This window comes from Heterocephalus glaber, unplaced genomic scaffold (assembly GCF_053883595.1).
Source record: "Heterocephalus glaber isolate CG9 unplaced genomic scaffold, H.glaber_assembly_v1.0 deba00001481, whole genome shotgun sequence".
NCBI classification, from domain to species: domain Eukaryota; kingdom Metazoa; phylum Chordata; class Mammalia; order Rodentia; family Bathyergidae; genus Heterocephalus; species Heterocephalus glaber.
In genome coordinates, this window is record NW_028258317.1 from 14,976,984 (window position 1) to 14,990,302 (window position 13,319).

The window sequence follows — 13,319 nt, forward strand, 5'->3', positions numbered from 1 at the left end:
GGCCTCAGTATTGCTCTCTGTAAATTAGGGTGGAGTGAGGGCAACAAGAGGTTATTATAAAATAAAACAAGAGCTGGGGCTTGTGGCACAGGCCTGTAACCCCAGCACTCTTGGAGTTTGAGGCAGGAGAACTGTAACTTCAAGTCCAGGCTGGGCAACTTTGCAAAACCCTCTCTCAAAAATAAAAAATAAAAAAAGAGCTTGGGGGATATACTTCAGTGCAAAGGCCCTGGGGTCAATCCCCAGTGCTGAAATAAGTAAGTAAGTAAATAAATAAAAACTCTAAGAATTCTTCCTAATCTGATTTTTTGAAAAAAAGCAAGGGAAGCCAATGTGATGGCACATGCCTGTAATCCCAGCTACTTGGAAGACTGAGGCAGGAAAATTGCAGATTCAAGGCCAGCCTGGGAAATTTAGTCAGTCTCTATCTTAAAAAATAGTTAAAAATAGGGGCTGGGGATTGGTTCTGCCGCCTGCCTCGAAAGTGCAAGGTCCTGAGTTCGATCCCCAGTACCAAAAAAAAAAAGTTAAAAATAAAAAGGAATGGGGCCATAGCTCAGTGGTAGAATCCTTGCCCAGCATGTGTGAGGTCCTGAGTTCAATCCTTAGTATTGCAAAAACAAACAAACAAGCAAACAAACAGACAAACAACCCTTCAAAAAAAGCAGGGCAGATCAGCTGAAGATCCATGAGCCAGCCTAGGTTCAAGTCCTCAAACCAAGACCTTGCCCCATGATCCCCTTGCCCCACACCAGGACACTGTTTTCACAGGTGAGACTACTTTGGGTAATATCCTCTCCCTTGTACACACATACACAGGCCCAGAGTCTTGGGTCCTCCAGTTTGTGGCCCACTTACCCATTTGTGTCCCCAAGTACAGTGACTCGGAGCCTCAGGCACATCATCTAGACTCTGGAACATCACCTCTACTCTGCCACGCTTCCCTGTACCCACGGCTGCCTGATCTCTCTTTGAGGTCTTTGCAACACCCATAGGAGGATTGTTCCTGGAACCTGACAACCCAATCCGCAGTGTTGTGGCCTGCCTCTGCCCTGTCTACTTCCTCTCCTACCACATTCCACACCCCCAGCCCAGCCAGGGCTTTCCATCTTCTCTACCTGAGTGAATCCTCCCCTGGCCTGCCTCTGGGCCTCTAAACAAGTATGTGTGAAATGCTTTCTCATTCATGATTTGTAATTCATTTTACATTCATCTTTGAGGCTTAGTCCCAGAGAAACCTGCTCAGAGAAAGCCTCCCCTGATCCTTTCTTCCAGCTCAAGGCAGAACTGAACACCCTGCCTTACCCCACTTAGTTTCCATGCTCAGATGAGTGTCACAGCCATTTTCCTACTTATATTAACTTCCAGCCCTTTTACACAGCCTTTTTAAAATATCTTTTTAAAATCAACATATAACTTACATAATATATATTTCCATATTTATATATCGATGCATAGGTTTGGGATACAGAGGGGTAAGTCAAGGCACAAACCAGAAAGCTAAAGACTCTTTGTGGGTCTCTTCTGATGTGCTGGGGACATGGGACTACCTGTACCTCAGACATTGGGGCTCAAAAGAGTAGACACTTGGCCAGCATCCTGGGACAAAGCTAGATCTCAGAATGAGGTTCTTGATCCCCTAGATCAAGATGCAGAGCATTCCCAGCACCTTAGAAGGCTCCTTGCTACCCTCTTCCAATAGCCATCTTCATAAGAGAGCTGCTATCCTGACTGCTAACACCACAGACTAGTTTTGCCTGTTTTGAATTTTGCGGAAATGCAATCTTTTATGTCTGACTTGTTTTGTTTAGCAAGTTTACAAGTTTCTTCCATGTGGCTGTAGGTAGTATATAGTCCATTTTGCTGTGTAACCCTCCACTTTATGGATATGCCAGAACCTATTTGTTCATTCTCTGGCCAAAGGGTATATTCTCAGTTCATTTATGCATACGTACGAGATCATGTGAATTAACTTTTTTTTTGGTACCGGAGATCGAACTTGCTACCTGGCGCTTGCGAGGCAGGTGACGGAACCACTGAGCTAAATCCCTGGCCGGTACAAGATCACGTGGAATGTGCAAATCTTTTTTTTTTTCCAGTGCTGGGTAATGAACCTAGGGCCTCATGTACAATAGGCAAGTGCTCTACCACTGAGCTAAATCTCAGCCTAAGCTTTAAAAATCTTGGTAACTTAGGGTCTTCCTACTCTACTGAATTGCTATCATTTACTTCTCCATTCTCTCTGTTGAACATTTTTTTCCCAAACATTTTAATACCCACAATTAGAATATTCCATGAATGTGTTAGTAGAGGATTTATTAAGGGCATCCTGGTTAATCTTTAGGGTAGTGTTCTAGTAATGAAGACGCTGGGCCAAAGGAGTAACCCTTGTAGGACTTCTTACACATATGCCCAAAATGTTGACAGGGACTTGTATCAGTCTGTCAGGGCTGCCACAAGAAGATACCATAGATTGGGTGGCTTCAACCACATAAGCCTAAGGTCAAAGTGTCAGCAGGATTGGGTTCTTCTGAGGCCTCTCTCCATAGTTGTAGATGGCCATTTTCTTGCTCTCTCTTCACATGGTCATCACTCTATGTACCCTTGATGTGTCTTCTTATCAGATTGGTTAAGCTACATGCTAATGACTGAGTTTTAATTTAATCAGCTCATTAAAGGTCCCATCTCTAACTACAGTAGAAATCTGAGGCACTGGGGATTAGGATTTCACCATAAGAGTTTTCAAGAATACAATTCAGCCCCTAAAACAACTTTTCCTTAGAGACTGAAAATGTCCTTTGGTGTCACTTGACTTGTTTGCAGCCCTCTTGGTTTCTTCCAAGGTGAGATGCACTTTGGTGTAAAGATCTCTCTCTGGCTCTTAGCCTCACCCATTTTCCTTGCCTGGTTTTTCATCCCATCCCTGTCAATCAATCTAGAGATTCTTGACCTTGGATGCCACAATACATCTTATCACCTGAGAGCTTGAAAAAATATCATCTTATCTGAGTCTCAACCCAACAGATTCTTTTTTTTTTTTTTTTTTGGTACTGGGGATTGAACTCAGGACCTTGTGCTTTCGAGGCAGGTGGCAGAACCACTGAGCTAAATCTCCAGCCCTCAACCTAACAGAGTCTAATGTCAGTGGTCTGGGGTTAGGGCTGGGCGTGGAACATCTCAAAGCTCTTCAGGTTAGTCCAGTGCTTTGCCAAAGTGAACACCTCCATTCTCCGGTCTCTCTATTCTTTGCCTTTTGCAAAACATGAGATTGGGTACAGGGGATGTTTAATTACCATCTTCCAAAGTTAATTAAAGCTCTATCTTCTAAAGTCTTATTTTTTAACTTTCTTAAACAAGTTCATTTTGAAGCTTTGTGGTAATTTGGCTCTTTTGTTAAAATTAGGTCCTTAAAGTAAAAGTTAAAAGACAAAATGGAAAACCACTAGGCATAGAAAATCCACCCTGGGTTTAATGGAGCCTCTTAAGTCATGGACTGGAGTGCAATGCTTACTGCTTTTTGGGATGTGGGAGCTTGCTATCCAGTGTGGTCCTTGAGGTATGTTTTGTGTAAGCTTTTACAAGAGGAGGATAAGACTAATTTTCATGAGAGCCCAGCTTCTGTGGTGGGGTGATTAGAAAACTATTGTGTTAAATTTCCTCCAAGTTTAATGCTCCAACTCTCAATTTTTGAAAGAAAGCTTTAAAGTATTATACCCATGGGTGAATCTCACAGACGCACTGAGCAAAAGAAGAAAGAGACAAAAGAGTACATATTGGATGATGCCATTTTGATGTGGTTCAAGAACAGGTGAAATTAATCTACCATGATAGCAACTGGAAATCGTTACCTCTGCCAAGTGTACATTTGTTGGAGGACAGGCAGATCCTAAACATTTTCCTGAGGCCTTGATGAAGGAGCCTGGGGGCACACAACTCAGCAGATTCTGGGAAATATGCCTAAGATATTGGGCTCACCTTCAAAACATGGCTTCATCATTGGCAATGAAGTTTTGCCCCAGTCTGCCTCAGTCTGGCCTCTGCCTGCTTCTAAGCACCCCCATTTCTGCTCCTGTACCCTGAACCTTACCCACAGCAAGTTGATGGTCCTTTATCTGAAGTGTTATAAAAATATAGTGAAAATTTATTGTTTTCAATTTACCAGTAAAAGACACCCCCCTCCTCAAACCTTCCCCTTGCTTTGAACACACTTATCTCACCATTCTTGCCACTTTCTGAAACAGTTCTGGAAGTCTTCTTTTGTGAGTATCTTTAGTTGTGCTATCATGGCTACCTCCATGTCCTGAACCAATTCAAAACATTTACCTTTTGTGGTCTTTTTGACTTTGGCGAAGAGCCAGAAGTTGCACAGTGCCAGAATCAGTGAAGAAGGTGCATGGAGACACACAGTAATGTTTTCTGTTTGTTTTGGTTTTTTTGGTACCAGGGATTGAACTCAGGACCTTGTGCTTGCAAGGCAGGCAGTAGCACCACTGAGCTAAATCCCCAGCCCTACAGTAATGTTTTTTAAAAGCCTGCCTTTCTGTTGGATGACACTTGGCACTGACATTCACTGATTTTTCAAGAAATCATATCTTGTAAAGTCACAAAAGATTTCCAGAATTGCTCCAGAAAGTGGCAAGAACAAAGGGAGAAGTGCGTTCAAAAGGAGAGAGAGGGGCTGGGGATTTAGCTCAGTGGTTTCGCCGCCTGCTGCACAAGCACAAGGACCCAAGTTCGATCCCGGGTACCAAATAAAAAAAAAAGGAGAGAGAGAATTTTAAGGGAAGAATAGTGGCAATGTGTCTTTTACTGTAATACAATTTTTAAAAATTTAAGCATTTGGCCGGGGATTTAGCTCAGTGGTTCCGCTGCCTGCCTTGCAAGTGCAAGGACCCAAGTTCGATCCCTGGTACTGGAAAAAAAAAAAAAATTTAAGCATTCACTGTATATTTGATCACCCCTTGTGTCCCAATAGGGAAGCTGTTCTTTAACTACTGGGATGCCATTAACTCACCCTTCATGCATCACTATTTGTTTACGTGTCTGTTTTTTGGCTTTAGACTGTGGTGCTTTACTGTCTCTGTGGCTGCAAGGCCTGGCCCAGTGCCGGCACTGAGTAGAGGCTCAATGTGGCAGGCTTGGGTAGTAAACAGGAGCTGACAAGATGCTTTTCTGTTACATCCATTCCTAATGATGTTTGAGACAAAATGGACAAACTTGAGTCCCATGACTCTGGGAAAGACCTCCTTGGTTGGCTGAGATCTGCAGGTGCAGTTTGGCCTTCTCCAGCTCCAGAGTGGGCAGCAGAATGGCTCTACAAAACAGAGGGATAGAAATGTTGGGGCCACAGGGGAAGGTGGTAGTGCTGGAGGAAAAGAAGGACTAGAAAGGCAAGACAGAGAAAGTAGGTAGAGGAAGCTGTAAGATGGGGGAGCTGTCCTCTGTGTAATGTAACCCATCCTCATAGCCAAAAATCTTCAGCAGCACTCCCAAAATTTATGAACTGCTTGCTGGGAGTGTGTGTGTGTGATTGTGTGCACATGTGAGCTGCACACTTAGGTCTATGTGTATACCGGGCGATGTGTATTTGCACATGTTAGCAAGTGTGTGCATGTGTGGGGTGTGCGTGCATGTGTATGTGTGTGTACACTTAAATATATGAGGGCTGGGGATTTAGTTCAGTGGTTTCACCACCTGCTGCGCAAGCACAAGGACCTGAGTTCAATCCCTGGTGCCAAAAATAAATAAATATATAAATAAAACATATGAGTGTGGGTTAATAAAGGACTGGGAAAATTTCTCTTTCCTGCCTGGATTGTTCATGGAGTGAAGCTGAGGCAGCAAGAAGGCATCTTGGGAAGTGGGCCTTGGCATCTCTCAGAAATCACAGGCCATGGAGTTGGAGCCAAATCTTTGAGGGGTCAGAAGCCCCTGCTGAGATCTGAGCTACACATTTACGGAGCACCAATTCTAAGGACAGCTACCAGTTCTCATCAAGAGAGCCAATCACATGGGCTGGGTTTAGCTCAGTGGTGCCACCACCTGCCTCCCAAGTACAAAGTCCTGAGTTCGATTCCCTTGTACCAAAAAAAAAAAAAAAGAGCCAATTGCAGCTGACAGGCAGTGCCTACTTGAAGGCTGAGAAGCCTTCTGAGTCTCCAGAAGAAAGGTGATAGGACTGATTAGCAATGTCCTCTCTGGATTTTGGCTGAATCTGCCATCCCTGACCTCTTATGGATGCCAAGCAAAGTGCTTCGAGACACAATAATGAATCAGACAAATACATGCCTTGAGGAGTTTCCGATCTAGTACAAGACTGAGAAACAGTTACAGATGAGTAGGTAAGGGCTAGGCTGAGGAAGTGCATGGAGGTGGGAGTCCAGCTGAGACACTGACAGTGTCTGAGCTGAAGGGAAGGTTTCCAGGGGGGACAGTCTTGGCAGAGTTGGGAGAAATAAGGAAAAGAGGGCATTTCCAGCAAGGGCCACAGGATGAACAAATTCTCACAGGAGAGGAAAATAGGTGTGTCAGAAGGGTGGAAGACAAGGGGCAGTGGCAGGAGGTTAGCAGGACAGGACATCCAAGCTGAAGAAACTGATTGAGGGAGGGGACCTGAGCGTTGTCTATGCACAATCCCTAATGGAGTCACGTTGGTCAGATTACCAAGGAGGCCCCACTTCTACCCTGGCAGCCCTAGGGAGGGCAGACAGCCAGCATGTGCAGCTGGGGCACCTCACACTGCACCACAGAGGAAGACATTGCTCCTGTCCACCTGCTGTGTTTGGAACTGGCAGCCTCAGTGCAGGCTGTGGGAGCTGAGCCTTGTCAGAGTCCTGTATGTTGTAAGCCACTGCAGGTGCTCAATTTGCATGGGATGGAGAATGTATTTTCAGTTTCCTCCTCTCACAAATGGCAAATTTCACTTTCACAGCCTTTCTTTCTCCATCACAACCACAATGGTTTCCTCAGCAACTCAAGTCTGTTGACACAGAGTAGTCCCAGTTCTCTCCTCCAGTGTTTCAGCCTCACCAGACTTCAAGACTCCGAAAGCTTAACACCCAGGCATGGACATCTCCTGCTTTGTGTCCTGGCTCCCCACCACATGCGAAAGGTCCTACACTAGGAATCAGGGACATGGACACTGGTCCTAGCTCTGACCCTAACTCAGTATGGGATCTGAGGTTTGCTCTGGGGATGTTTCTTCATATGTCCCAAGAGGTTTCTAGACGTGTCATCTCTGAAAGTCACGAAGCTGTAGAGCAGGGTCTTTCTGATCTTGGCACTTTTGTTGTCCTGAGAACCCCAAGATAATATATAGCAAATGTTGGGGTTTGGCTCCTGATGGTCTGAGAATTTGAAGTCTCTTGGGGATCCCTCCCTTCCTTCCCAGCTTTACCAGTGTGGTTCCTGTACCTTAGAGCTCATTTGCTCTCTGGCTTCTCATGGTAACTCTGTGGGAGGGGTCCCTTCAGAGGTGCTCAGGTCACCTGGCTGAGAGAGAGATGATGTGGGTCTCTTCCTGGCCCAAAGGGCTCTCTCCTCCAGCCCCAAAATCCCATGCCACAGCCCAGCTCACAGCTAAGCTGAAGTCCCTACAAGTAGATGCCATTTGAGTAGAAGGTCCCTAGAGGAAACAAGGCTGTTGAGGCTCAATATTTAACAAATCTTCCACACACTGAAGTTTTCTGTTGACAAAGTGCAGCAGAGTAAGGCAGAGGGGCTGATGAGAAGGGTACCAAGGCCTGAGAATGGCTATGCTCCTGGCTTGATGTATGACCATGGGCAAGCCTTTCCCTAGTTCTGGCTTCATTTCTCCATCTGTGAAATAAGTCCAGTAGGGTGGCCCAGGGTGACTAGGCAAACTTTTAGGCTTTTTGCAGCTCTGACACCCACAAGAACTTCATAAATCCTATCATGGGAAGACCTCCCTGTCCTGGCAAGCCTGGCTTGCTGATGGGAAAAGAGGACTTGTGAAAAGATGAGAACCCTTTGCAGAACAGACAGGCAGGATTCAGACCAGGGCTGTGGTGAGGAATCCAGAATGGCCTGGGAGATTGGGACTAATGCAATGATAAAACCAGAAAACTCCCTGAGCAGTCAAGTGCAGGAGAGTTGTCATGCAAATCACCAGGAAGAGATGACTAACTGGGTACAGGCACAGAAGAGAGGTATCTGTTGACCCATGACTTGTCCAGCATTACCGTGGATCCCCCCAGGTCCCCAGAGACTCCACTGTGGGTGGGTGTGGAAGATGTGGCTGTGGTGTGAAAGAAGCTGAGGCACCAGCAAGCCTGACCAGTTCCCTCCCAGAAATATTAACCAGGCAGGTTGGTGGGGCAGGAGGGCCTCCTGGGAAGAGTAAGAAAGGCATGCAGACAGTTTCCATTTCAGGGAGGCTCAGTGTCCTGACTTGATCCTCTGCCATCTCACTGTTGGCAGGGGCGGGTGGGGACAGGAGCAGCAGCTTCTCTGAGGAGTGCAGTTAACTTTGAGTAACACATCTAGTGTCCAGGATTATCAGAATTCACTGAAGCTCTGGGGGGAGGCTGTGCCCAACCTCTGGTCCATGCTCATCAGATTCCTGAATCTCTTCCACAGCATCCCCAACAAGTGGCTCGGCTTTAGGTTGCACCTCCAGGGACTGAGCTCATTGTTTGAAAACTCCAGTCAGGAAATGCTTCTTCGTACTAAGCCAGGTTCTGTATCACTAGCCATGACCTGATAGTGGTTCCTTCTTGCCTCCCAGTACAGGGTAGTTTGCATCAGCATTTGGCACAACATACCACAGATGTTCAGGTTGTTTATGTCTATGGAGGATTTTGTGTAAAAGTAGGAATAATATAAAATTATTGCCAAGGTAAAAAGGCTACCTGTCAGACTGGAACCAGGTTCGAGGGATTAGGATTTTGCCATCAGTTTGTCATTCTCTGCTTAGTTTTCATATTTGATAAAGACCACTTTGGTGGTTAATTTTTTTTTCTGAGATAAGATCTCGCTGTGTAGTTCAGGGAGTTGAACTCTATGTATCCCAGGCTGGCCTCGAACTCGTGGTGATCCTCTTGCCTCAGCCTGCCAAGTGCTGGGATTACAGGCATGCACCACCACACCCGGCTTATGGTGGTTAATTTTATATGTCAACTTGGCTAGGCTATGGTGCCCAGTTGTTTGGACAAACACTAGTCTAGATGTCGCTGGGAAGGTATTCTGTGATTCATATTTATAATCAGTTGACTGTAAGTAAAGGAGATGAATTGAGATAACATAGGTGGGCCTCATCCAATCAGTTGAAGGCCTTAAAAAAAATAAAGGTTTTCTAAAGAAAGAAGTCAGCCTCAGGATTAGAAATATGAAGTAGAAATCCTAGCTGGGTTTCCAGCCTGCTGGTCTGCCCTACATATTTTAGACTTGTCAGCCCCCATGACTTGGTAGATTGATAAATCACTGTTGGTTGTTTCTTGGGGGGACTTTGATTGATTTAATCACCAGCCATGTCTCTGTACAAAGGCAGATAAAGGACACTACATTCATTGGAAAGAAAAGCAAATTATGAGTGCTAGTTTGTATGGTGCTGTGTTAATTTCAAGTCCATCTCCAAGTGTGTAATCATATCCCTACACAAAATCTTTGATGCTACCCACTGCCACCTCTGTTATTGTATCACCTACTCTTTTTTTTTCGTACCAGAGATCGAACTCGGGACCTTGCACTTTCGAGGCAGGTGCTGGAACCACTGAGCTAAATCCCCGGTCCTCACCTACTCTTTATAAAGCATTTCTATCACTATGCAAGTAGTTTATAACTCATATATATTAAATATTTTATATAAATTAAAAATTTTTCATTCTCTCCCTCCAGAGACTCACTCAAGAGATTGTCAAAAGGAACGAGGATGCTCTTGCCTTTTGCCTTTCTCCTAGGGAGCTGCCTCCTCCTCAACCATCCTAACATGGGAGCCCAACAATCCACCCCCCCCCCCACGCCTCTAGGCTGCCTCCTGGCACAACTCAGGCCCCTTGGACTGTTGGGACCAGACTTTAAACCAAAAAGTTTTCTATTGCAATCAGGTTTGGCCTCAATACAAATTAGATAATGGGTCTCAATGGCCCAAAGATAGCCCTTTTGATTTTAACATACTGCGTGATTTATGCAATTTCTGTCAATGCAGTGGCAAATGGTCAGAAATCCCCTACCTACAAGCCTTCTTCTACCTTCGCTCTTGACCCTCTCTCCATCAAATCTGTTCACCTTCTCAGGTACTTCTAGCCCAAACTCTGCCGTCCACCCCTCCCAACTCTGACACGTTCGACCTTGCTGATCACTCACCGCTCACACTTCCCCTACCCTATAACCTGGCCAGCTCTTCTTCCATCTCCTCACATCCTTCTTCACCTCCACCATCTTGTGACCCTCCCTCATTTCTGCCATCTTGTGCCTTCCAGCCCCTCCCCTCAACACCCACCTCCCCACCCCACACTCCCCACCCCATACCCATTCTCACTGCCCCACCCTCCCAACATCGGCCCCAGCCACACAGATGCTCCTCTGAGAGGTTGCCAGGACTGAGGGCATTGTTGGAGTACATGTCCCCTTTTCTTTCTCCGATCTTTCTCAAATTGAAAAATGCTTAGGCTCTTTCTTCTCCAATCCTGATGTCTATATTAAAGAATTCTGCTACCTTACTCAGTCCTATGATATGACCTGGTGAGATATCTACACTATTCTCTCCACCACTCTCTCCCCAGAGGAGTGCCAGAGGGTCTGGAGGGCAGCTCAGGCAGCAGCAGATGATTTCCATGCCGCAGACCCAACCAAGCTAGTGGGCACACAGGCAGTACCAGATACCCAACCTGATTGACTTACCAGGATGATGACCCAGGCAGGGACCTCTGAGACTATATGATTATCTGTCTCATAGAAAGCTTAAAGAGGATTTCCAAAAGACAGTTAATTTTGACAAGATCAGAGAGATAACTCAGGGACCCCAAGAAAATCCAGCACAGTTTCTTTCCTGATTGGCTGATGCTTTCCAAAAGTATACCAAAAATTTCCTACATCTCAGGCAGGCATGATTGTTATTAACACTCATTTTATTTCACAGTCTGCCCCTAAAATTAGGAAAAAACTTAAAAAGGTCAAGGAGGGCTCCCAGGCCATGCAAACTAAGCTCCTCAATGTTGCCTTTAAGGTGTTCGATAACTGTGAAGAAAAGGCAAGACAAAAAAAGTGGCTAATTGCCAGATGCTGGCAGCAGCCCTACAGGGTAAACCACCGTCCTACAAGGACATTCACTTGTGATGGGCCCCTGGGGCCTGCTTTAAATGTGATCAAACTGGGCACTGGGCTAAAGAATGCCCCAATCCCAAGCCACTGCCTGGCCCTAGTCCTGACTGCAAGCAGATGGGTCACTGGAAGGTTGACTGTCTCCTTCGCTGAAAAGGTAAGAGGCCATCCCCTCCTCAAGCCCAGGCAGCAGATATGGAGAGATCTCTGTCAGAGCTCATCGGCCTGGCAACGGAGGATTGATGGTGCCCAGGGTTGTCTGCAGCTCCCACAGCCATCACTTCCAAGGAGCCCAGGGTAACTGTCAGCATCTCAGGTAAGTCTATCTCGTTCTTTCTTGACACGGGGGCTACATATTTGGCCTTACCACACTACTCAGGCCCCACTTGTCCCTCCACAGTAACCATCATGGGGGTCCAGGGGATACCTTCAAACCCACTAATCACCTCACCCCTAGTTTGTTCCCTGTTAGGCAGTACATTTTCATATAGCTTCTTGGTTATTCCTAGCTGTCCTACCCCCAATTTAGGAAGAGGCATTCTAACTAAATTCAGGGCCTCACTCATTCTCCACCCAACCAATTCAGACCCTATCAGCATCCTGCTGCTCCTGGCTGCCCCCCCTGACTGACTCAATCCCCAACCTGCCCTCACTTTCTTCCAAAGCACCTTATATTACCCCTCAGTCTGGAACACTCCACCCCTTCTCTTGCTAAACATCACTCCTCCCTTTCAGATCTCTCTCAAGGATGTCACTCAATCCCCAAACATCCCACAATACCCTATAGCCTTAAGACATCTAAAAGGACTAAAGTCTATAATCACTGGCCTAATCAATAAGGGACTTCTCAGACCAGCTCCTATCCTTCCAGTCCTGAAAACGAATGGCTCCTACTGGTTGGTACAGGACCTGAGGGTCATCAGTTCCACTGTACTTCCTATACACCCTGTTGTTCCCAACCCCTACACTCTGCTATCCCACATCCCCTCCTCCTCATGCCATTTCACCATTCTAGACCTCAAAGATGCCTTTTTCACCATCCCCTTACACCCCAACTCACAAGACCTCTTTGCATTTACATAGACTGACCCTGATAAGGGACACTCTCAACAACTTACTTGGACAGTGCCCCCACAGTGTTTTCGGGATAGCCCACATCTCTTTGGACAGGTCTTGGCTGCTGATCTCTTAAAATCAAACCTGTCTCCCTCGAAGCTACTTCAATACGTAGGTGATTTGCTCTTGTGCAGTCCCACCCTTGAACTCTCCCAGCAATACATGACCTTGTTACTTAACTTCTTGTGTAGAAAGGGGTACCAGGTGTCAAGGGACAAAGCCCAACTCTCCCAATGCACAGTGCAATATCTCAGGGTTAAGATCACATATCAACAACGAAAGATCACCTTAGACCATAAGCAGCTTATTTGGGACCTTCTGGTCCCTTCCTCTAAAGCCGAGATCCTGTCTTCCCTGAGGCTTGTGGGCTTTCTTTGCTTGTGGACAGCCAATTTCAGTCTACTTGCTAAACCTCTATATGAGGCTTCCAAGGGAGACTCAAATGAACCTACAGATAACACGTCCATCAAGGGACAGTTCCTCAAACTTCAGGCTGCCATCCTCTCTGCCCTGGCACTAGTTCTTGTAGGCCTCCAAAAACCATTCACCCTCTATGTCACCAAGTGAGCGGGACTGGTGTTGGGGGTCCCGGGACAAAACATTGGGTCACATTTCATCCTGGTCACTTACCTATTTAAACAACTTGACCACACTGCTCGGGGCTGGCCCACATGTTTATGTGCCCTGGCAGCCACCTCTCTCCTAGCCCAAGGGAGCTCTAAACTAACTTTTGGTCAAACAATGACAATAAAGTCACCTCATCACTTACAAGACCTACTCACACACCATAGCCTCTCATATCTGTCACCCTCTCTGCTACAACTTTTCCATGCTACTTTTATAGAAAACCCAACCTTTTCCCTTCAATCCTGTCCTTCTCTTAACCCAGCATTACTACTACCCGAGGCCACTCAGATACCCAC